Source organism: Neopelma chrysocephalum, unplaced genomic scaffold (assembly GCF_003984885.1).
Source record: "Neopelma chrysocephalum unplaced genomic scaffold, ASM398488v2 Primary Assembly neopelma1_60, whole genome shotgun sequence".
NCBI lineage: Eukaryota > Metazoa > Chordata > Aves > Passeriformes > Pipridae > Neopelma > Neopelma chrysocephalum.
In genome coordinates, this window is record NW_020897715.1 from 10678714 (window position 1) to 10703213 (window position 24500).

Here is a 24500-nt window from a genome sequence, read left to right on the forward strand (position 1 = left end):
AATGCTTGTCTCTCTTCCCTTCTTCATCCTGCTGATGGTGCAACATATTCTGAACCACAAGACACAGCAGTACATTTATTACATTGTGAAAAATCCACAATTCTTTTATTCCTTTTTTGACTTTCAAGAATCGACAACAGTATTTTGCTCATCAGCACATAACTGCTCACTGGATCAAGCAAAAAGAAAAAGTAACTTAATCAGTATTTTTCATTGAAGATCACCATTTCAGTTTGCTTCTGTCCAAAGTCTTCAAGATCTCTTCATCACTTTTCCTCTTGTGTGACTGCAGACCTATTTATATCCTCAGAAACTCCCCACATAGAGATATCCTTTAGCTAAAAGATACTGATAAAGAATTCAAGTCTAATTAAATTTATTGTACTTTCACCCCCTGCAATCCTATTGACCTAGGCAGCACATCTGGTAACAGAGGAAGGTGAGCTCCCTTCCCAAAGGCTGCAGACAGGCTCAGGAACAAGCACAGTTCACAGTGTAATATGCAACACAGCACCTACACCCCTCCAAACCTTATCTTCAGCCCCACATTCTCACCTCATTCCCATTGTCACCTTTAAATGCAAGAGATCAGATATGGAGGGTTCTTCTAGCCAAACCTACGGCCATCAACATTTCAGACAAGATCTGAAAGAACATGAGTTTGTAGCCTTCCAAAAAGGCTCAATACAGAGAGGTTGGCAAAAGCTACAGAAATCCTGCAGGTCCTGACTTACAGTCTCATCACCATGCTTAGACTCCCTTGTTCTAACTGCAGTAGACAGAAAGAAGGTATCATCTGTTTAGTGGTGTGTTCCTTCCTTTTTCACTCCTCTTCCTGAGAAGCCAGGAGCTTTCACATGTGCCCCACAGCAGGGGCAGAAACAGAAAGAAATTATAAGCCCAAAGAGAAAGAGAGGCTGCATGCACTCAGACTAGTTTCTTGGATAGCAAAAAGGCATGTACACAAGCCCAGGTCAAGTTACTACAAGCTTTTTAAAGCTTACTGAAACAGTCCCACATTTGGCTGCAAAAACCTGCTGTGATCCTGTTCTCCGAGGTACCGCAATCAATTACATGCATTGTCTCACGGAGATAAGACTTTTGGGCCTACCAGTGCAAAATTTATTGTCACTTACACTGACAAGAAATACTAGCTCCACAGATGAAAAACAGAAGTACAAAGCCATCAGCCAGTGCAGCCTGCCAGAAAACCCTGATGAGCAAAATACAAGGGAGCATAGGCATTAGGCATCACTGAAATGGCCCTCAAATAGGAGCAGTATTCAGTGCAAATGTCTGAAGCAGAGTTATTTAGCCCTGCTGAGAGGCAGAACACCTCACCTCCAGCTTGGGGCTATCACAGGGTTGCTACGCCACCCTTGAGATCCAAGCTAGTATTTTGGCTGGTTATCACAGTGCAGCGTGGATCCCTGGCACCAGCTCAAGGCTCCACTGCATGGTGGACACACACAATTAAAACTGCAAGCACAAAAGAGATAGCTGGATTGATATTTTTCAGCTGGTGAGTGTTGGTTTTAATCATTTTTTCCATCCAAGACAGAAAACATTATCTACCATTCCAAAATGGCTTAGAGCTCATTCCAACAACAGACACACTTTTCGTAGCACAGTTAAACATAGTTAACTTAAGCTTAAAAGTCAGCCCTGGGTAGATCCAAATCCAACTCGTGGCTTTGAGGGGAAGAAGAACAACAATAACTACTGGATTCTCATCTAGCTGGTGCTTTCTAAATATCACAGATTTCCAGAAACCTTGCCTGTAATTATGATCAGGAGTAAGATCAAGTTCATGCTGTCAGCTTCTTGCCTGCTTTTGTGCATTGAGATGAGGACTAGAAGGAAGTGGTCAATTTATGCAAAGGTGCACAGAAGTTGGGAACAGACATTTCCATATGCTTTCCCTTGTCCTGCCCCTACACAGCCCTCCCCTCAACACATTTCACTTCTTTTCCCCTTTCTTCCTTGCACACACATGAACTCAGATCAGCAGTGTCTGTCACAGCCAGCAGCCACAGAGATGCAGTGCGGTACACAAACAACTATTTTGGGTTTGGTCAAAAGCTAACCTGTGCATGCAAAGTCAAAAGCAGGTATGAGCTTAGCACAGATAGCTCTGCTTCCTCCACTCCCAAACACAAACAACACATACAGCTCCAACTACACCTTTAAAAAAATATTTAAAAAACCCCCACAAATTCAAAATTCAGTAATACAACCTTAGCTACTAGATTTTTTCCCCTGCTCTCTTGTACTCTCACAGATTAACCTTTAAAGCTTTAGCCAGCCTAAGCTGGGCTATTTATACACTACACATCATAGGTGTCAGTATAATAGATGACAGAACAGAGAAACAGAAAATGGGTGCTATAAATCCACCCAGCTCCTCCTGCATGCTGTGGTGACAACACTGTTCCTTCTCAGTCTGTTTCCCCTCTCCCTTCTCTGTGGAAGAACTATTCTTCCAGAAAGACTGGAATATAAACAAGCCATGCAACATGTTCTGGGGGTCAGAGTTCAGGTAATTTCCTTCTTGTATTTTGACTTGCACAACTGAAAAGGGTTCTGTCAACTTGCAGGAAAAGAGCATCATGGGTTTGAGTTGTTTTGATTCTTCACCTCCTTTTAAAACAACAAAGACTGTGGACATACTACACAATGCTTGAAAAACCAGAAAATTATTACAAAGATATGCGTCCCAGTACAACATCAGTTACTCATTCACACGCACTATTCTTTGTCCATGAGTGCCTGCAGAGTCAGAGGCTTGAGGTCAAACAAGCAATCCTTCTTAGGTTTCCTAGAGAAAAAATAATGGAAAAAAGTACAGGGAAAAATGGCTGGAAATAGGCAAATTAGTCAGGTTTCAAAACAGTTCAGTTACAAACCATATCCGGTTCAGGTTCTTCCTCCAGAACCATGATCAATCTAAATAAATAAACGTCCAACCTGAGAATTTGATCTGTATTTATTATATGTGCACATTCACTACAGCATTAAGTTTACCTCTAAAACAAGGCACACTCTTTGTCTTCTAACAATGTGTAGGATATCTAAAACATCCAGCTCTGGCTGATTTGGAGCTAGTGATTTAACCTCAGCTCTCACAAAAATGGCTGGGAACTACAAAACTAAATCTACCCATCAGTTCAGGGAAAACAAAAAAAAATCTCAACACTAGGCTAAAATAAATCACAGGAAAAAAAAAACCAAACTCAACAACAACCCAAAAAAAACAACAACAACCAAAGGGGAAAAAGAAAATATAGGAAAGCACACCAAAAAACTTAAACAAAACCTACTCATAAGCAAAATTAGGGCTCTCAAGCACAGAGGGAATAATATTCTGTTGCGGTTTTTTGTTGCCTTTTTAAGGATAACTGAGAGGGCTGATTTACTAGCTTCTCTACCTGCACCTGTAGAATGAAATGCTCCCCATCTACATCGACAGCAAATCCCAAGTCCACCAGACTATTTTCTCACTTAGTCACAACAGCATAAATCCTGATCTCTACTGGTGTCAGAATCTATCCCTAAATAGACACAGGTGCTTTTTGTATGACTGGTTTTCACAGTAGCATTTGCAAGCCCCAGTCACAACAAATCCCACATACACAGGGTCTGCCAACATCTGATGGCACAGCTCTTTTTACGGTAATTTTTAATGCCCATATTTGACTCCATTTTAAAAAGCAATAGGTTACATTATTCAGGCTTGTGTGGATTAAAAGGCCCAGAAAATAGGTGTGAACGTGCTCCTGGCCAGCATACGAAACTGAACAGTTTAATTTTCATTTAAATAACATGCAAAGCATGTCTGTAGTCAGAGCCCCAAAACCAACCACCAAAAAAACCCCCAAGCCCCCAGCTGTCTGTGATGCAATTCACCCCAACAGCAAATTCTGCAAGTCAATCTCCTGCAGTGCATCTGTGCCAACCAGAGCTCTGGGATTCTCAGGAATGCAGCAAAACAAGTCAGTGAAAAGTGTAAAGACAAATTAATTCAGGGAGGGAGAAAAATGGAGATAAGTGGTACCACTTACCCCACACTACTACTAAATTTTGGAAGTTTCTCAGGGCAGGAACCCTGACAGCTCAGAAGAAATCTGCAGGACACCAGCAGTTTGAACAGCTTCTCTGGTAACTTCAATGCCTTAGATTTCACATTGCCTTTGGATCATGAAAATTAATCAGAATACACAATTTAAGTGCTAACTACCATATGAAAACTAATCCCAAACTGACAGTGCAAAACTGGAAAACCTTGAATATTGTACACACTAAGGCTACTTTCAAAAGTCTTCTTTATGCACAGCTTTGTTTTCTTAGCACTAAAGCTCAAATTCATTATTTACAGTAACAACAAAATCACCCATAAGAAAAGCTCTAATAAGCAGCTTTATAACTGTGAGAATGCTTTGTAGACATAGGATGCTTTTGAGCTCACAAAGAACTGTTGTACAGATTGCATCAGAGCCTGCATCTGATCCCCTAAAGAGTTTTAGTGCTTAGTTTTTCCTGTATTCACATATAAAAAACAAAATCATCACATATAATATCAAAACAGAGCACATTCTGAGGACTCAGTGCTACGAGATACAGAGCACAGTAGAAAAGTGTAGTCCTGAAGAGTATTTAACACAGCACGTAGAGTCCTGACATCTTTTCTGAATGGGAAAGGTTGCCAGCGAAACATGTGTTTTAAAAAAAAACAAAACAAAAAACCAAACCATTGTTTGTAAGGTAGTAAGTTTTCCAAGGAAAACAAAGATGAGGGTGTATCTGACTTCAGCATTCAGAGTATCATTAATTGTGTTTATTTAAATAAAGCTGAAATCAAACTCATAATAAAAACTCAGGACAAAGGAGCAGGCTAAAAGATGTAAAACCAGAACTGGAATTCTTCACAGAGCAACTATTAGTTGCTCTAACAGAATGCAGCTCCTTACAGAAAAGTTGGCACATGTTCATTTATATATTTCTGTGCAAACAACAGTCCATACTGCAGTGCAAACTTTCAGTGGGTATTCATCCTATACGGGGGTTCATAGCCCCGAATTATGCACTTTACTTTCCTTACCTATGCAAGAGGAAAGCTAATTATATCTGATGGTAATCTTCAATTGCCATCTGTCTGTGAGGAAAGCTGCCTACATTAGTCAGTATGGCATGCTGGGAAAGCTTCTATGCTTTTCTCAGTGCCACACAGAAACACTATTTATGACTTTCAGACTTCAATCCTCACTGACAGTTAAACACAACCCACTTCCTCCCCAGATCTGAATATTGATTTATCACTCTTTTTCTTGGTTTTTTTCTTTTTTTTTTTTGAAAAGGACAGTCACGTCTAAAACTACGGGGAGTCAAAGGTGCATGTCACCTCACCCACACATCCTCATTCGGGGTCAGCCCCCCTTGCTGCAGTTGCCAAAATGCCTCCAAGCCCAGCTGAGAGCAATGAGGCATCAGCAGGTAACTAAGGGTAGGCTGCAGACATGCAGCCCAATCTCTGCTGCAGTGATGACTTCACAAAGTACCTCTGGCTGCACATGATCAGCTCCCTCCATCAGTTTGCTTTGTTCCTTTGTAAGCCGAGTCTGGTTTGCTGTTGGTGAAACACAGCATCTATTTCTTGCTGTTTGATTCTCAGTTTCAACAGTCCCTAAATGCTACAGCAAACCGAAGAGGAGTTTCTTCAGGACTGCAGTATTTTTAAACAGATTAGCCATCCTCCTCTACCTGATCTTTGCTGAGCATTGCATATGCTCAGGGCTGCGTGTGAAAGTAACCAGTAAACCCTGAGACAAGACTGGGCTCACCTCTCTGTGAGTCACGGCAGGGCAATGGACCTCGTGACACAGATCTGCTCTTCCATAACCAAACTGGCCCACGCTGCAGCAGTGATAAAACACAAAGTCGGATATTTGCTTCAGCACAAAACTTGAAGTCCTCTAGAGCAAGACACGCTGTAAGCTGCACCTGCTGTGTTGCCTGTTGACATCTTTTCCTTGCTACTCTGACCACGCCAAATCCAGCTCAGCCTTCAGCATCACCATGTCCTATCAGATTGCTATTCATCCCGCAGACGATGCAGAACTCCATTAGAGCATGAAATACCATACAGTAAAGGGCTTTTTGTTCTGTTCCATCACATGTGTTCTCAGCATGAAATCAGATTTCTGCAATCACACCCTGGATGCGTGCATGCATGTCCTTTCTTTCCTTTCCTACAGAACTTTTGAACCCCTTTGGCTTATTTCAGTCAAATTTGAGAGGAGATTAGGAACTTATTGTGTTTGAGACCTCCACAAGTTTTACAAAAATAAACACCCGGCTGGGTAGAATAAAGAAAGCCTATAAGCTCATTTTTCATTAAGGTTAGAAAGTACATGCAGAAAAACATCAGAAATTCATTTTCACTATATCTTGTCACACAGCTGTGCGACAGAGATATAAAAGTCTCTAGCCACTGGGGAAAAAAAAAAGTGCTAAAATTTTTGAAAGCCTTGCACAAACATATAAGTATCCAAATTCCCCAAAGTGGTTGTATGATGCTCAACATTTTAAATATCCTTTTCAGTCAATTAACAGTGTTAGCTGACTTCAATTACCCAGCTTCAAAAGAAGTCACTCCAACACTAGCCAGTATTTATTACAGGAAATATTCTCTGTGAAAACTGAATGAGATTATATTCTAATTCACTTTACAGTTATTTCTGAAACAAGAGTTTCAATTTAGGTTAGAAATCTTTAACACAAAACCAAGGTTTGAGGCTAAGCCATCTAAGAACCAACGTCGCAAGTTGAAAACAAATGACAGTGTGCCATTTGCACAAAAGAAGGAATGAATTAAAATAACTATTCCATTCAAATTGTTCCAATGAAAATGAAGTAACAGTACTTCCGTAACATGTATTGCAAGAAAAGGCAGTTAATCTTGATAAACAGTACAAATGGTATTTACACTAATCAGTATTTTAATCATCTGGCTACTCAAAACCCAGTTTACGATCCTGGCCTGCGCTCCATAGCACAAGATGAGCCACGAAGGCACAAGGAATGCTCTGCTATGTCAGACCAGTGTCCACCCAGCCCAGTTCTGTCTCCAGCAGTGACAGTGGGAGATGTTCTTTAGGGACAGCATGTTATGGTCATTTTGTGTTTCATTCCCCTCCTCCACACATTCCCCCTGCAGCACCTACAATTGTTTAGTACAGGAGTTGGAGGACAGCATTCCTGCCTGCTCCTTTTAGCATCCCTTTATGGACCTACCGATGTGGAACAAGGGCACAAAAAAGGACAAGAAACCCACAAAAGGAGACTGAAGTGGTTCTGCTACATCAGAGCTGCTGAACCACGGGGTCCTTCACTGCAGACACAGGCCTGGGGCCCTCAACTTTCTGAAAATGGAGAATTAAAACTGCCATGAGTCGTTATAAAATTGGGGGGAGGAGGGTGTGTTGAAGGACAGGCTTACATAGCCTTCCAGATTCTCAGCTGAGGCAAGTAACAGTCACCCTGCCTCATTAAATACTGCAAAACATTTGGGCAAGCAGAGCTAGCTGTAGTCTTCCCTTAACTGTTTCCAGCAAAAAAAACCCCAGGCTTTTCCCAGATAATCAAATGAGAAGGCAGTAACTTGTCTACACAAGGGGCACTATCAAGACTAGCTACTGCACGCTAGCAAGCCTTGTGCGCATTCAGCAATCTGGACAAATCCTAACTTGTTCCCGTGCTTCACCAAGTAGATTTAATATTGTGGCTCCATTGTGCAAATGTGTTCAAACAAACCCTACAGCCTGTCTCCCATCTACACCAGTAAACTCCTCCTGGTCTCAGTCCCACAGGAGGACTTCAGACTACCTGAAGCACTGTAAAGATAGAGGTGATAATGTTTCCAGGGTGCTCAGATATGACACTGGTAGAGGACATAGACTGGCAGGTTCCAGAACTTCAAAGAAACAGGAAATACCTACTTTAACTGCCAAATGATAAACGAGGTTTCATTCAGCAACAACAGCTCTTGAGCAGCAAACATCTTCCTCTCTCTTCACTGCAGTGAGAAAACCCCACAGGTTCCTTCCCCACACAGTCCCTTGTGCTATGCCAGGCTGCTGTTATGCTCCTTTCCCTAAACAGATCATTTCTCCTACACAGGTCATCGCAGAGCCGAAAAACCCTGTCAGCACTACACACCTGCAAAAATTAGCTGCCCAGGAGGGACCTACATTAACCATGGGGGGGGGGGGGGGGGGGAAGAAAAAAGCTAATGGCAAAAACATAACTTCAGCTCCTTTCTTATCCTGGGAAAGGGACTTCTCCCCCATCCCACGTGCGATTTCATTTGTATTTTATACATGCACCTTTTGTACCATTAAAGGGCCATCACATAGGTGTATTTCCCCTCCTAAGGCTCTGGGTAAGCTGATGACAAGCCCCACACCATTCTCATTTCACTGCCGGCCTAGGACCCTGAGGAGCAGGAGCAGAAAGCAGTGTCTGGATACCGCTGTGCTGGGTCAGTCTGCAGATCCAGCCTAACAAAGAACTTTTCTGAGCTCTGCAGCAGCTAATCCTTACTGTAGTGTTTACGACCTGTACCCACAAGAGCTAGAAACTGTTCTTTTAAAAGTGAGTTGAAGAGTCTGTGAAAATCTAAGACCACATACCTCACAAATAAGGTTTCCTACTGGCTTGTGGCCCAAAAGAAAGCAATATTCCTGCTAGGGGAATGGAAACCTGCACTTTAAATCAACAGATGTTAAGAGCTTTAATGATTAAGACTGACCTTCATTTCATTCCTGCTGCTCTTAAAACCAGTTCCATGGTTGCTCGATTCCTGCCCTCCGAACAGGAGGGAGGATCAGTTTTGTGGCTCCTGAAGTTTCCCAGCCTTCCTTCTCAGCCAAGGCAAATGGAGAGTATTCAAGTTCTTGCCTTGCCTCTCCTGACTCCCCACTTACACTGGAATGTAAAGAACAGCTCTAGCACATCATGCTGCTGCAGGGACCAGGAGAAGAGGTAACACACAACAGCTACACGCAAACTTTGGGTATTACCAGGGGGGGACACAATTTGCTCACTCTGTGGTAGAGCTGTAAAGGGTGTTTCCTCTTAAGATATCAAGGCTTCACTTTTGCCTTCAAGACCAAAGGATGGCCAACTTAGAGCACTGAAGAGCCAATCCACCTGAACAAAATGAACTTTAAAAGGACACGGTATTTTCAGATGATAGGTACAGAATGCAGCAAGAAGCACTGTCGCAAAATATTTTACCACATTCTGCACTTGCATTTTTCAACCCATTTTTCAAGAGACAGTGGTACTGCATGCAAGCTTTTTGCTTCACCGCCCACACTGTCCATTAACCTTTCTGTACAGATAGCAGCTACTGGTACTAGTGATGAATACACGGAACTGCAAAGTGAGAGCAGATTCGTTTCTACACACTATTGAAAGGTAACTTATAAAGAAAACAACAGCCTGCACATCATATTTTCCTCCCAACCTCAGTACACATCAAGAAAAGCTGAAGTTTGAGGCTCTTCTGCAGAAGTATGATAAAAGAAAGATTTGACACTTTAGGAAATTCACACAACAAATAATACATAAAAGTAGCTTTATTTTCACTTCCCTTGAAGGCTATGAATATGAACAGAAGTAATCACATGAAACATAGCAAAACTAGAAGAAACTGGATTAACAGAGAAGTTCAGGGGGGTTTTATTCTCTTCCTGGTATTTTGAGTAATTAGATGGTAGAAAACAGAGACTATGAAAAAAAATCCTGTAGATTGAGTTACCTCATAAATGAGTTTCCCAATATTATTTACTAACTTCTCTATAAAGCTAGAGAAACTGATGAACAAATTATTCAAATGAATTACAAAGCAAATTTCATTAAGTCTGCTAAATTAAACTCCTCTTCAACACACAGTGCACATTTCAACCAATTTAGCTAAAATAGTGCAAACATCTGTAAGGAAAGATGTCTGTAGAAAGAGGTATTTCAACTAACCTTGAGACCATTCCTAAACCGCACTTAACCAGGCAGTCACAGCAGAGTATTTCACATCAGACACACAGTAAAAACAACCTTTTGTGCTTATAAGTAAAACAACCTTAATGTTAACAAAGACAAACCAAGATCCTGTGCTACATCTCAAGCTATACTGTGAAGGAAAACAATTAGAGCCTTTCCTCAGAATCACCTTTGAGTCAATGGTATAGACTGCCTTGAGGAGAGCCGTGGTGATCTCACAAGTTTTATTTTCAAAGGATCCATTTGATTGCATCCTCTTCCAGGCCAAAATATCCTGGATATTGGTTCAGAGACTATGAAGCAACATGCAAGCAGCAGAAAACCACACATCAGCCAAAGCGGGTTTATGAGAACTTTTCCAAATCTGTCATGGGAGAATGGATCAAATCTTTACGGAAAGGCACTAATCATGGTGTGCCCAGAAACTATCAAAGAAAACAAGCCTGAGATAAAAGCATTAATGGTACAAATAAGCTGATGTAAGAACGATCCAAAAATGATCACATAAGGAAGAAAGCAATCATAACAAATCCTTTAAAATTGTCTCTGCTGTTAAGCTATCAAGAGTCTGAGAAGGTGGTGAAGGAGAAGCATCTCAAGCGCTTCCTGCTACAAATAAGATCCGTCACCACATCAGCTGCTGTATTTCCCTCCTCAGGGAGGAAACTCCCCTTCAATAATTGTTTAAGTCATTACTTAGCAGGGCCCACGGTACACATCAACATAATGTCTTGCCAATCACCTTGTCTACCATGTCTAACACATATTTCCCCACCTGTTTATAACTCAGGACTCGTGATTTTTCTGCCAGCTTCCAGGTTTTACTCTTGTGACTGTACACTCTGCAGCTGCTCCCACGGGCACTTCCCCAACTGGCAACTGCTTCCACAGAGAACTTTTCCTCCAGAAATCTCAGAGGATCATTTATACATCCCACAAGAGGGAAAGGTCGTCTAAAGCCAAGATGACCCTCAGGGAGCCCATGAGGCTTACCCATTTTTAATTCTGCTGCTTAAATAAACAGTTGTAAGCTTAAAGAGTAATTTAATGGACTGCTTCAGTTCAGCACAGACAGACGTGCTAAAGAAGCAGGTACTGTATCAGGTTGGGAAAAAAGATCCACAGATTTATTTCATGTAGTTAGGAAGAAAACAAAGATCCAGCTGGTGCAACATTACATATGAAAGGAAAGTTGTTTTAGTTTCATAAATATCACTTCTGAGACTAATCAGATAAGAGTATTGCCTGTTAATGGGTAGGAAGCCCTGCTCCATACATATTTCCTTTTACTTTAATTTACTGTGAGTAAAGTAAAGTTTAGTTTTTTGAGGTTAGGAGTGACCAGTCTACTACCATGGCACCCTCCACAACAGATATTTTTACGTATAACATTTTTACATAGTTCAGCTGCAATAGAATTATCAGGTTAAAACAAGTAATCTCATCCCATCACAAAGTTTATCCTTTTCTTAATAGTTCTGCAACCAAACTGTCTGCAAGAATAGCTCAGCATAACGTGGGAGACAGAGAGAGACAAAAATGAAAGAAATGTGGACAGAAAGTTTCAGTGGGGTAACAAGAACACAACAGCCACAAATCCCAACAGATCAGCTGTTCATCTCCTTGTAAACTTTAATTTGAGAAAGGACAGTAGGACTGATCTCACAGCTTGCTGTACCTAAAATAGAAACACCACCCCGACTGCCAAATAATAATCCAAATACTTAATAATAAAAAAAAAAGCAGAGAACATAAAACTTCCAGGGTTTGTTTCTTCCCTAAACTACAAGTAATGGATTTGCATAGCTTAAAGCCGAGTCTGCCCACAGAGCCATTGTTCCTTCCCCGAGGCCTTCGGCATTTCCAAGGGTACCCTCGCCAGAAGCAACCCTTTATCCGAACTTGCCTGACCGGCAGCCATGGCAACACGGTGGGATTACCCGACCCAAGCAGCTTAGCAGAAGCCGCGAATCTCCCCTCAAATTTTACTTACGGACCGCCGCCAGCAGCGCCTGGAGGCTCCCCCTCCGCGGGGCTGTCCTGCCCGCATGAACCCGCTTCCCCCCAACCTTGCCCTGACCTGCCCACCCCGCGAGCTCCGGGCCCCGCCACCCCTTACTCTCCCGCCCCCGGGCTCGCCTCCCGCCGCGACCCGCGGGGGGCCCCGTGGCGGCTCCTCCCGCCGCCCCGGCCTGCGAGCGGGGCTGCTCCGGGAGGCCGGGGACAGGCGGGCGGCTCCGCGCCCCGCGTGCGGCGGGAGCAGCCGGGGAAACGCGGCCCTTTTTCCCCTCACCCACGACCCTCCAGAGCCGCCTACCTGCGTGTGCGGAGGCGCCCGGCCGCTCGCCGGACCCTCCCCCGCCGCCCGCCGGGGGGCCCCGCTCCGGCCGGGGGCGACTCCTGGCCCCGCATGCGGCCCCGGGCAGCGCCTCAGCCCAGCCTCGCCCTCCGGCCCCGGCCGCCCGCCCGCGGCATCAAGCGCATCCGAGAGCCGCCGGGAAGGTAGGGGGCGGCGGCGCCTCGACTTCTTTCGGGCTCATCCCCACCGGGAGCCGGCTTCCCGCTGCGCCGCGGTGTTAAAATTTTTTAGCCAGAAAGTTCCCAGGAATCTCTGGGAAAGGTCTGGGATGTCTCATCTCACCAGCTCTCAAGCCGATTAAAATTGTATTCTCTTCAAAGGAGGCTTGTAGGGGCAGGCTCCATCCCTCTGGAAATTCAATTTAATTCCTTGAATGCTTTCATCGAGGAACACGCTGATGTATCGGAATAGGCAGCTCTGCCTTTGAATACGCGGTAATTTACATTGAATAGCAATGCGCTTGGCAGATACTGCCACTCAGTATTCACCTGAAACAGGTTTTAAAATTAGAAGCATGCATATAGGCTCTACATGAGGTTAAAACAGGAAGCTTTTCCGTCTGAAATGACGCGAGAGCCTGGTGAGAAGAGCATGGAATGGTTAAGGTTGGGAAAGACCCCCGAGATTCATTCGCGTCCAAGCCTCGAACGTCTCACAACAACGACCCTACGTCCTGCAAATTCGGGAACAAGCACTTCCACCGCACCCAGTCCTATGGGTTCAGACACCCTCTCAGCCTGTGCAAGGGTTTACTTTATAAAGCAGGGGTGTTCACTTACCGGTTGTCAACAGAGCAGGTATTTTATCTTTAAATGATCCCAGAGAAGAGGGCAGAGCTCGTTGCTTCTGCTCAGGACCGCCCAGGCTGCTGCTGCAGCCTCTAGCAGCTCCAGCCCGGTTCCCACATGGTGGTGCTTACGACTGGGCTGAAGAAGAGGGCTGGTTCAGCTAAGCCCCATCTGGAAGCGAAATCGTAGGAGGAAGCACGTTGTGTGTTTAGACAGAAATATTATTTGGCTCGAGCCTGCTCAAATTCCTCCTCCGTTTATACCAATACCTTCCAGGGGGTGGAGAGACTTACGCAAAGAAAGATAAAGCGCTGCTATCTCTTACCCTCAGTAGTGAGTTTCTTTTCTCTAATCAACTTCTAGCAGAAGCCGCAGACGCGCCTCTTCCTTTTTCCCCTCCCTCCCCGGGCCTTTCGCCGCCGACAGCCCGAGAAGGCGTGGGAGTCCCGCAAAGCAGGGGGCAGCGAACCACACCCTGCCCGCCAGCCCCTTTTCGGCCTCTGGGAATTACCATCTAATTAACAAACTGTCACCGGCTGCGTGTCGAGGTGTGGGGAGCGGGGAAGGTTAAGCCAAGCAAGCTGAAAGCCACTGTACCTCGTTGAGGGGGCAGGATTCTCCCTCCCCAGCACCTCTGCCCTCTGCCATCAAGCCCCAGGGAAAGCCTTCAGGGGAAGAAGAACTACCTCCTTGTAGAGCTGTTGTCAGGAGCAAAATGGAGCCTCACACTTTATGATCAACACAGGAGCGAGTCATGGGGCTCCTGGAAAATCTCTCCATACCTCAGGACCCAACCGCGTGGGGCTGGGCCTTGCTATTTGAAAGGAAAGTTAATAAACAATTCTGCTAGTGATGAAAAAAATCAGTTTATTAGGAATTCTGTGCTGCATCAATGCTGTATTTTATTTAGAGGAGTGTATCATGCTAGAAAAAAAATCCGAGGGGTTGTTAATAATTTAGTTATTCTCTCCTGTTTCAATTGTTACAATCCTAACCACTTCTAATCTGAAAGTTTTCTATATGATGCTTCAGTGAGCTTACAGTATGTTTTTAGCATTGTATCAGAATAAGGTGCTTCCCTTATTGGAAGAGCCACTCCTGGTTTTGATGGCTATCACTGGGAATGACCAGAGGTGGAGTCTATTCTCAGCAGCAGTTTTCTACAGCCTATGAGTACATGTAATAAAAATAACAGATTGAAAGCCTGGAAATTTTGTCTATTCTTAAGGGACTATCCCACTCTGTAGTCTGCTGAAGTGGCTTTCAGTGTGTTCTGGGCTAAGAACCAAAGTTCAGTCCTCTGTAATTTGTCTTCCCTTGAGCTGAAAATACCTTTGTACTTTTCCCCTTCTCTCAAGAGGTTCCCAAGGTCTTCCCTCTTCACATCCTGGCCTTTACAAAACCAAGCTGCTGCCAAGTACATAGGTATATTACCTGCCTTCTAAAGTTAGTTTATTTAACTCTGCTATACCTTTTTCCTGTTAGCTCTCATCTCTTCAGTCCTTACCCTTTGGTTCACCTAAGTATAATAGGCACAAAACCAATTTTTTTAAAAATCACTAAGGTTGCACAACAAAGCAGTTAGAAGTCATGAAATACCAGAAGACTGATTATGTGACTTCATGTCAGTCCCCTTGCTTGTACTTTCAGGACAGTCTAAAATTACATAGTCCAGTATTATTTTGTTTCTGGCCTTACTTTATTTTGCAAGGCCTTGCCTTTGTTTAGTATACAGGATGGACTTATTCTCAGGATGTGCCACATTTTTGCAGAGCAAGCTGTTGAAACTATTCACAGACGAGTGTAGGAAACCTTGAGGAAATGGATGCTATTCCTGCCTCTGTTCCAGACAGGATGTGTGTGCTGCAGCTGCATCTTTAGTGCATGAGTTCACGGGCATGAGCTAATACCTGGGTATTGATAACAGTCTAGCATGGACCTTTGGGCAGGCTGAAAGACACAGGGGTGAAAAACATGACCATACTGTTGGCAGGACTGAGCCACTGGCTCAGAGAGGCCAACTCGAGTTAGCAGTGCACCTCTGAAGCTAGTTAGACAGATGCAATGTTCTTTCCTATGGTGATGCCATGTGATGACTTGGAGGCCATTTGATTTTATAGCTGGCTGCAACTTATGTGCTTATCATTTTCTGGGAGTCTTGCACAAGGCATCTAACTCTAGGAAGAGCGAAGCATTCACAATTGCAGCCCGAAGTCCACAGGAGATACAGTGGACCTGTTTGCTCACAGTTTTATTCCCTTTCATTAAAGGCAGTGCATGTAAAAAATACAAATAATTGCATCTAAGATAGTTGAATACATCTTTATCTGGAATAAAGTGCACCACATTGGTCAAGTAATACAATAATCTAATTTCACTTCAGTTTCTTCTGGCAACAGTAGCTATCCCACACCAGCAACAGAAGGAAAGCTGATGTTTGTTGTCATTTAAATATGTTGAACTAAATTCAAGGATTCAAATAGCAATTTGAATAATTGATACAGTGCAAAAAAAGTTTCGTTTCTAGGTGTTTTCCAAATAATCTGTACAAGCAAGAAGTTAATAACTAATACACCAATGACTTTATTTGGCACAAAGTAAAAGGAAAGTAGAAGGAATCACTGGGATGTAGTCTATTGCACACAAATGATTTGACAACAATAAGAACCTTTCAAAATGCTTTGGAAATGGATGACTAGCAGGAAGTCAAATGAATGTTCCTGCAAGTGAAAACAATGCATGTGACCAAAAAGTTAGCAGATTTGCTCTTTCAGTTCAAAATCAACTCTCATGAGACACAAACCTCTCCCCAAACCAAACATAAAAGCCACACAAACCTTTAAATGTGAAGCAATAACTAAAATAAATCTAAATAAAATGTATTCATATTTTAGTTCCAGGAGAAACCATGTACCTCCTGAGTCACCACTAAATTAAGAAAATGTTGCAGCCTCTACCCCAGCTTGCAAAAACAAAGACAAATAAAGTACAATAAAATAAAATACTGTAATAAGACAAATAAAATACTGTATTTTTTATTTATTTATTACAGTAAATTACAGGAAAAACTGTTGAATGTGGGAAAAGCAAAACTATGGAGAACAAGGAATAAAGAGAATGGAAAGTTGCAGTACCACAAAAATGATTTCTTCCCCAGCAATCCAACAAGCAAGATGACTAATGAAGCTCTGTGTAGGCAGTGCACCATGCAGTCTATCATACACCTCTGGTCTTAGAGCTAAAAATGCAACAGACCTGTCACCGTTCATTAATTACTTTAGAAGATGAATGCATTTATAGAAATACAGACTGCAACAACATCCCTTTGTCACTCGTCTTCTAGCTTTACTATCTACCATCACAGTCTGATCCTAATCTTTAGGTGACACCACGACCGCTGCCCTGAGTCCCATACATGCCCAAATCTCTGCTATTGAGCCCCAAAATCTGAGCACAACTCTGTTTTGTAGACCTTCTCTCAATCCCCTTGCCCCAGGTGATTGGGGACTGGTCTCCGCTGCACTTACTGCCCCAGTTGTAGTAAGCACCAGTCACTGATTTGTGGTTGCATGATATTTCTTCCAGAGACTCTGCCAGGAGACAACCTCCTAAAGCCTGTCCCAGGAGCTTTAAAAAAATCTGGGGAGTGGCTGTAGCACATCTAATCAGAACCCACAGTGTTTGGAGCTCACAAAATGCAACCCCCACCTAGTTTTGAGGTCACTTTTTCAAGACCAGGTCAACCAAAGAACTACATTAGGCTGTGACTGCTTTCACAGTCCCTAGGGACTGCCTTTTCTGGGAATTGCAGAGTGCTTTCTCCTGCCACAGGCCGTGCAGTGCTCCTCTACTCCATCTGGGAGACAGGACACAAACAAACAAAACATAAGACAGCAAAATATGTTGCAGAGGTAACATGCTGAGACAGCCTCCCTGCCAGCAAGTCAAACTCAGTCTTAAGTGGTGAGCACATTAGGAAGTGCTATTTGCCAACCAAAGTGAAGCCCTCAGGGCATGTGTCGATACATAAGAGCATCTGCAAACCTATGAAGAAATACATTATCTAATAGGCACTAAGCATTCTTGTACTTTATTAGGCATAGGCAGAAGAAATAGGTCAAAACACATGCACTTGAAGAGCACTGCAAGTAAAACAGCAGGAAGGAAAAGGGGAAAGGGTTTGAAAAAATAGAGAAAATATGTCCTGAGCAGCCAGTTGTTTTCACTAGGTCAAAAGCAACATTAAACCTCAGATTTCTCCCCACCAATTGTTGCCTTGTTTCCATTTAACTACACTGTCATATGGAACTTAAATCCTCCACTTGCCCCCTCATCCTTCCAATGGATGCCAGTGTACTGGTGTGACTCCACCTCTACGTGCATCCAAGGGTGACCCAAACTGAAGCTTCATAGTGCTGAAAGCAGCCCTTTCTTCAGGCAAAGCAGGCCAGAGCTGGTGCTTCCTCCCCTGGCAGGAGATAGACCTCTCAAGATCCAGTTCTCCTACCCATCTGCCTGGGATGCAGCTCCTCCCTGTAGCTCACAGGCACGCAGTGCACTGCTGTTCACAGAGGATGTTGGCTGTGGCATCTGGCACGAGGGAAGACTGTGAGGAGAAAGGAGAGGGGGTGCATGAGGCTGAGCTGGGGGGTGGCAGGGCTGTGGGAGACCCTTATTTGCAGTTTGCTGCTAGGTTACAGCCCCTGTGCCAAATGCAGGTGGGCTCTGAGCTCAGAGAGAACAAGAAGCCCTTGATCCTATGGCTCTGGGTCTCTACCCACTGGGCTTTGTGTGCTCAGATGACTGACATAAGCTGCTTCTAGAAGAAGAAATACCTGTCCTTTTATGATAGCTCTGTTATTCCTATAGTACCATGCCAGAATCCACTCTCCTTGTTTCCTTTCTAAGTAGAGGCCAATAGGTAAGATGCCTTTGCCATTTAAAGCACAGCTTAATGCCAATTTCTTTCTCTATGCATCTTATGAAAAAGACGTCCCTGTTTTTCCTGCTGGCTCCCCATTGCACAGCCTGTGATTCTGGCCCCAAGTTTCTGTCCTGCGTCCTGCTGGCCTCACCTGTACAGCCAAGTCATTATTACAAGTGCACAGGCAGCTACTGCAGCTCTCAGATATATAACCTTTCCACTTTGAATTTTGGCCAGTGTTAACTGGCCTGGATTCCTTTACTGGTTTGCAGCCTAAGATGTTGGAACAGGTACACATTTTTTCTGCCAGGTACTCTTCAGTTTGGGTCTTTACTTGAAAATATGATCTAGCAAGTCAGAACACAAAATAGTCTAGAGAAGTGATACAAATAGCTATGATTAGATTCCAGGAAGAAGGAGGGTGAGAAGGCTAGGTGAGCCACGATAAGTCAGAAATGTTATGACAAGCTGCTAGAAGCGTTGTCATATGTAAACAGCAGGATAATTTCAATGAGACACAGACATGGGCTGAGAAGAAGAGTGCTTTGCATGTTTCTTACATTTAAGAGTTCAAGTTGCACTCAATGTCTTGGATGTAGGCAAAATGTGCAAAAGTTTTAAATGCATTTCTTCCCATGACTGACTTATCCACTTACAACTTCTGCCAGGTAATGCCCATTGCTAATGAGCAAATGGTCACTTGCAACAGGTTGGAAGAATCAGTAGGTACCCACTCAAAACTGGGCTGGTGGCACGGGAGAAGGAATCCTCCCTCCACGGGACTCCAGGCTGAACAGAGCAGCCCTATGGCAGAAGAGACTGGCTTAGTCTCTGTAACTCAGCAGAACAATACCTTGTGGATCAAACTTTTGTATTTTACTGCTCTGCTCCTGTTCCAAATGGAAGCCAGACCTGACCCATGTGGATACGATCAATATTAGTACAATACTCCTTCTATTTCAGTGTTTAGCCATTTCATCCACACAAGTGGAAAACATCAAGTGATCTTTGCAATTTATTAAAAGCCATCTGTCACTTAACTCATCATCATTTCATTCATCATAAAATTCCCCATGGTATGGGAACAGGGAGCTCCACTTCCAGAAGCCCAAGTCAGCTGCTCACAGCCTCTGCTTTTTGGGGAGTGGTTGTTTTTGATTTGGACACTTCATTGAAACCTGGCCTTTCTTGTCTGCAGCTAAAATACAGTAGTGCAAGAAGAAGTCTGTCACTGAAATGTTATTAAAGAAACACCACTGGGAATTGTGCCATGGTCAACTTTAACTTCTCAGATACCCTATTTGGAAAGCATGGTTCTAATAATAAACTTGGGACCAGCTAGCCATGTGTGTGATAGCTGCCAGATTTCTTCTCACTAGTCACTGAGACAAAAAGAGACAACCCCAAATTAGTAAGTAATGAAGACACTAAAAAGGAACTGGTCATAAAAAACTCCATTGGGCTGAGCACTCAGCAACTGTTTCCATTTCTCTGGACAGAATAACAAAGAGAAGCAAGTTGGTAATAAAATATTTCAGCTTCAAAAGGGCAAACTGTCAAATTAAGGAAACTCATTAGCAGATTTACCTGGTCTGAAGAGATGAAAGACTTGAATGTGGAGGAAGATTGGAATATATCTAGACTGAAGATATAAAAACTATTCCCATCAAGAAAAAAAATCTTTCTGAGAAGTATTTTAGGCCTGAATAAGTGGAAAAAAACTTCACTATAGAGTGGTTCTCAGGAGTCAGAAATAGCAAATAATCCCAGTCAACAAAGATAGCTGTTGTGTAGAGATAGAGATGCATAGGATTAAGGTCAGTTTTGTCAAAAGTCAAATGAGCTAGGACATGCAAAAGATGATTGAATAAAATCTTCAGCCATTCACAGAAAAGGAGAACATGCCTAAGATGGTATTTCGCTAGTAGAGGCAGGGAAGCACTAATGCAAGTGTACAAAACGCTCTCTGGTGCTTCCCCCAGAACACAGTATGTGATTTGTGCTCTCACACTTGAGAGGAAAACAGTTCTGGAGAAGAAAACAGTTCTAGCGAAGGTGCAGAGAAGGGTTACACCGAGAATGGACAATCTGTCACGTGAGAGCAGCTAAACAATGCTGGCAGGACAACAAAGGGATACAAACTGGCTGTGAATTTAACAAAGTTCTTGGCATAACAGAAACTTGCAGACTTGTTGGTACCCTTGCTCTGCTTTCTGCCCCTCTGTCTTTGGGGCATTATTCCTTGGCTCTTTGGCCTTTTCTTACAAGCCTCAAGTTCGTTGTAAAGCTCTGGAAAGGACCCTTGGCACAACATAAATTGGTGAAGCATGAAGGAAATGTTTTATGGACATTTTTGAACAAGAAACTCAACATGCGAAGTTGCGTGGCTATGCCTCATAGAGTGGGATTCTTCCCACATAACTGGCATCATTTGAAGCCCTGTGGCATCTCACCTCTCTCCTTCTTCCCTTAAAAAGCATGGAAGAGCTAAGTCAGAATGCCTACAAATACACACACAAAAAAGGAGGTTTTTGTAGCTGGACAGTGTTTGTAGTAACCCAGCTAAGAAAAGGCTGCAAACTCACATCTTCTCTTACAGAAATATCACCAGAAGTAAATAGCTTTCAGTTATATTACTCTCTCCCTGGCACAGCTGATGCTTCCATCATTACTTGTGCTTTTGAGCTGGCTGTTGAACTTGGTATGACCATGGGAAGTATTTTATCTCCAGCAAGCACAAGTGAAGCCCAGCTATCACTGCAACAGAGGCAATGAAAGTCAGATGCTGCCCTTCAGTTATTCTTATATACATCTAGATTTCATGTCACTGAAATAACTTTTATTTAAATCAATACAGCTAAGAACGGAATCCACCTCATTGCCTATTTTACCAACCTTTTTTTTCTAAAGACTCTTTGTGGGTTTGTTTTTAGTTTTGTGTCTTTTCTTTTCTATTTTAGTAATTGGGAAGTTCAGTTTTCCAAAAGACCTTTTCACTTTCTTGTGAATGTAACCAAACCAGAGCAGATTCTTGCCCTGCAAGCATATATGAAGAAGAAAAAGCTAATTACAGAATTAAATTGCCTGTGACAAACAGCTTCACTTTGCCAGTTTATCCAGTTGTCCCATGAGCTAGAGCAACTTGGGTAACACAATATATGGAATAATCATAAGTCTCTACTTAAATCAATTCTAATGTACATACATTATAGTTATTTCAAAATAATTCTAATTAAATAAATGGCTCTGTTGAGGATTTCCCATTACTGTGCTTGGTAGGAGCTGCCAGGAAGTATCCAACAGCAAACAATTTTGGTGGAGTGTTGCCAGTAAGTTTTGCTTAAACATATACTTAAAGCTGAACTGATAAACCAGACAATGCTTTATAAAGTGAACATCTACCTTTAGGTGACACAAAGATTGATCCAAAATCAACAGTAGAGTCCACATCCCACAGGTGGCCATGTTCTTGTAACTCCTCTCATGTCGAAGTGTCATGACTATGTGGAACAAATGTGACAATTACTCCAGTACTATCCAGTACAGGCAATCACAATCAGTGATTTACAACAGACAACAACAGAGAGATAATGATAGAGCAATTTGAGAGCAGAATCTGAATCATTGATGCTGCAAGTCAGAAGGTCCACTTTAATGGAAAGAAGGATCCCGTGACCTTTCCAGAAGAGGCAAATAGCACAGGATCAGGATGCTAACAGTTGCAGTAGTTTCATTTTTTTGACAGAAGCAGAGGTGGTCTTTGCAGAAATCATATCAAGGATTAAATACATATTTTAAAAAGAAGAGGACTCATAAGACTACCTTTTTCAAGACAGAGCTTCTTCACGTTTACTCTTTCCAATGTTTCCAGTTCTCTACTTCAAGAGGCTGTTCTCCCAAAAGGGATTCATCCACTGCTGTGTCTTCTTGTGAAAAGACAGTGTTTCAGCATGTGTGGTAGGTAACACAGCTTGCTTCCCGAACAGATTTTCTTCCATCTAAAATGCCTGCAATGTGGATGATTACTAAAACCTTCATACTAACTTATCACTTGTTAATAGAGCTTACCTGATATTTTTAGAGTGCTCTCTTAAAATTTATGAAAATGTCTTTCAGTGTTAAGAAGCTTCTACAAAGTGAATGCAACAGAGTGGCACATCATGGCATTCAAAGTGGAAACTTTTTGCTTTCCATAAACAAAAAAGGTGATTTGTTTACCCTCTTCAAAACGTGTTCAGTCATGTCTTGACCAAGACACCAAACTGCTGCCACATAAATGATGACATACATCTTGATTTATCAGGTCTTCCAAAGACAGAGGAAGAAGACAAGGCTATATGAAGGGAAAGAAAAACATGACTTAAAAATTGTTGAAAAGGGTGGTTTTTTGACACTGCACAGTTTAGTTAATTTTTCAACAAACATTACCTGTGATTTGACAATAACTTCTATGTCCAAAGTGTTTGAAAAAGGAGAGTTTGAGCCAATACTGCAGTTCAGTTCAGACACATCGTGATCCAGATCAGTTTTCAATTGCTGGGATCAGTGTGTCCTGTGGACAACTGTCAGATGACTCTGAAAGCATTTCAGAGCTTAGGAATAAGAAGATCAGGACAAACTGTAGCTGTAAAACTAAGGAAGGGGATCAGTTTAGTTTTAAGCCAGTACAGATGTGATGTCACTGGGAGACACCAAGAGGCAGAAATTCTGTGAGGAGGCTTGTATTAGCTGCATCTGACTGCAGCCAGTCACTGCTGGCAATGTTCCCTGGGATGTTCAGCTACTGTTACGCAGACTGCTTGCTTTTCCTCATCTACTATTAAAGTTGTTAGGGAACTTTTAAGGAATACATTTTAAATCAAAGTCAAGAGGCACTTTTCCCTTGGGATCCTGCTTGAAGTCTTGCTGATTTACTCATTGAAATCTCAGAAGTTCAGCAGACGGACTTTGGGGAGTGCTTCCATGGTGTCTTGGCCTACAGTCAACCCCCTTGGCAGATTTTTTATTTTTTTTTTTCAAAGTCAGAAATTTTAGGAGCCCTACAGATCCTGGCAGCCCTCCAGGGAAGGAGTGTTCAGGATTTTCAGATTCCTTGTCCCAGTAGCCTAGAAATTAAAGAATCTCAGATGCTCCCCTCCCTCTCCTGCCATCCCACTACATGGGCTGAAAGGGAACAAACAAACCCCAGCTTCTATGGCAAACCCAGGGGCTTTTGAAATTGGAAGCCTACATTTTCTTAATCTTCCCCAGTCCTAATTTGTTGAAATTAGCAAGCCAACATTTTTCAGATTGCTGTTCTGTGGAGAGCTTAGCAATTACCTTTCATTGGCAATTTGGAATGAAAACAGAATTGTTCATTTTCAGAGTCATCTGCACTGGCAATTGACTGTTCTCCCTTCCTGCCTCTGGTTTGGGAAGTGTCAGAATTGTGTCTTTGGAAAGACAGACAGGCAAGTCTGAAGAAGAGGTAATTAATAATTGTCTGCAGATACTGCAGTGGCTAGTTTGAAGAGGAAAAGCCTCTTATTAACTTAAAATTTGATTTTAAAAATATTCATTTCCAAAAAAATTTGCCATGAAAATAGAAGATAGTTAAAGGAAAAAAAATATTCAAACTACACTGAGAAAATTGCATGTGGAGATTTGCAAAACTATATTTAGAATGACCACTGCCACATCTGGTTTCACCTTACTACTTTAGCACTTTTTTAGGGATCAGTTTTATTAAGAGTGTGGAAGATTCAATGTTTGACTGTTGAGCTGATTAGACTGAGCAAAACCAGCTTTCCCTAAACAACAGGAGGGGAAAAGAATAAAACAACAATTAACCCATACCTTTGACTAGGAAATAACTTCTTAAACTCAAATACCATAAACTGGAATTCAATAGAGACGGAATCAGATTAGTTACTCTACCAGCATCTTTAAGATGAAGCATATCTACAATCCTCAGAGGCAACAGAGAGACAGCCAAGCTGTCTGGGCAAACAAAATGCAGGGTTTGACCATCCTGGTATTTGTCTGTGGTATGGTCTAAAACAATTCTACTCCCACATGTGTTTAAATTCTATACTATGAACTTTAGGCAACCCTTATTTTTGTAAAGCAAAAAAATTAAGGATGAAAGATCTCCACTTTGACATTTGATTAGTATATTTGATAATTATGCCTGCCAAAAAGGGACAGAAAATGCAATTAACAATGTAAAAAAAAGAGAAATAAACAATTATTAGTATCCGGTCCATGGACTTTTCTTTGCAGCATCTTGGTTCAAAATTCATTTAAGCTGGCTTATATGAATGTAATCACTAAAAAACAAACAACGACAAACCCCCCCAAAAAACAAGGGAGGCAAGCTCAGTATTTAGTT

At 42.5% G+C, this 24500-nt stretch overlaps 1 protein-coding gene across 4 annotated transcripts in view; it reads right to left on the minus strand.

Moving 5' to 3' along the window:
- ST3GAL6 (ST3 beta-galactoside alpha-2,3-sialyltransferase 6) overlaps positions 1–13377 on the minus strand; it is a 62705-nt gene extending 49328 nt beyond the window's left edge. For 2 of the 4 annotated variants that reach the window (XM_027681096.1, XM_027681095.1), the window contains exon 1: positions 13198–13377. The gene's annotated coding sequence lies outside the window, so the exon portion shown is untranslated. Of the gene's footprint in view, positions 1–3906; positions 4072–12376; positions 12395–13197 lie in introns of those variants that run through there. The other 2 variants (XM_027681094.1, XM_027681092.1) reach the window with 2 other exon arrangements.
- Between the last annotated feature and the right edge of the window lie 11123 nt (positions 13378–24500).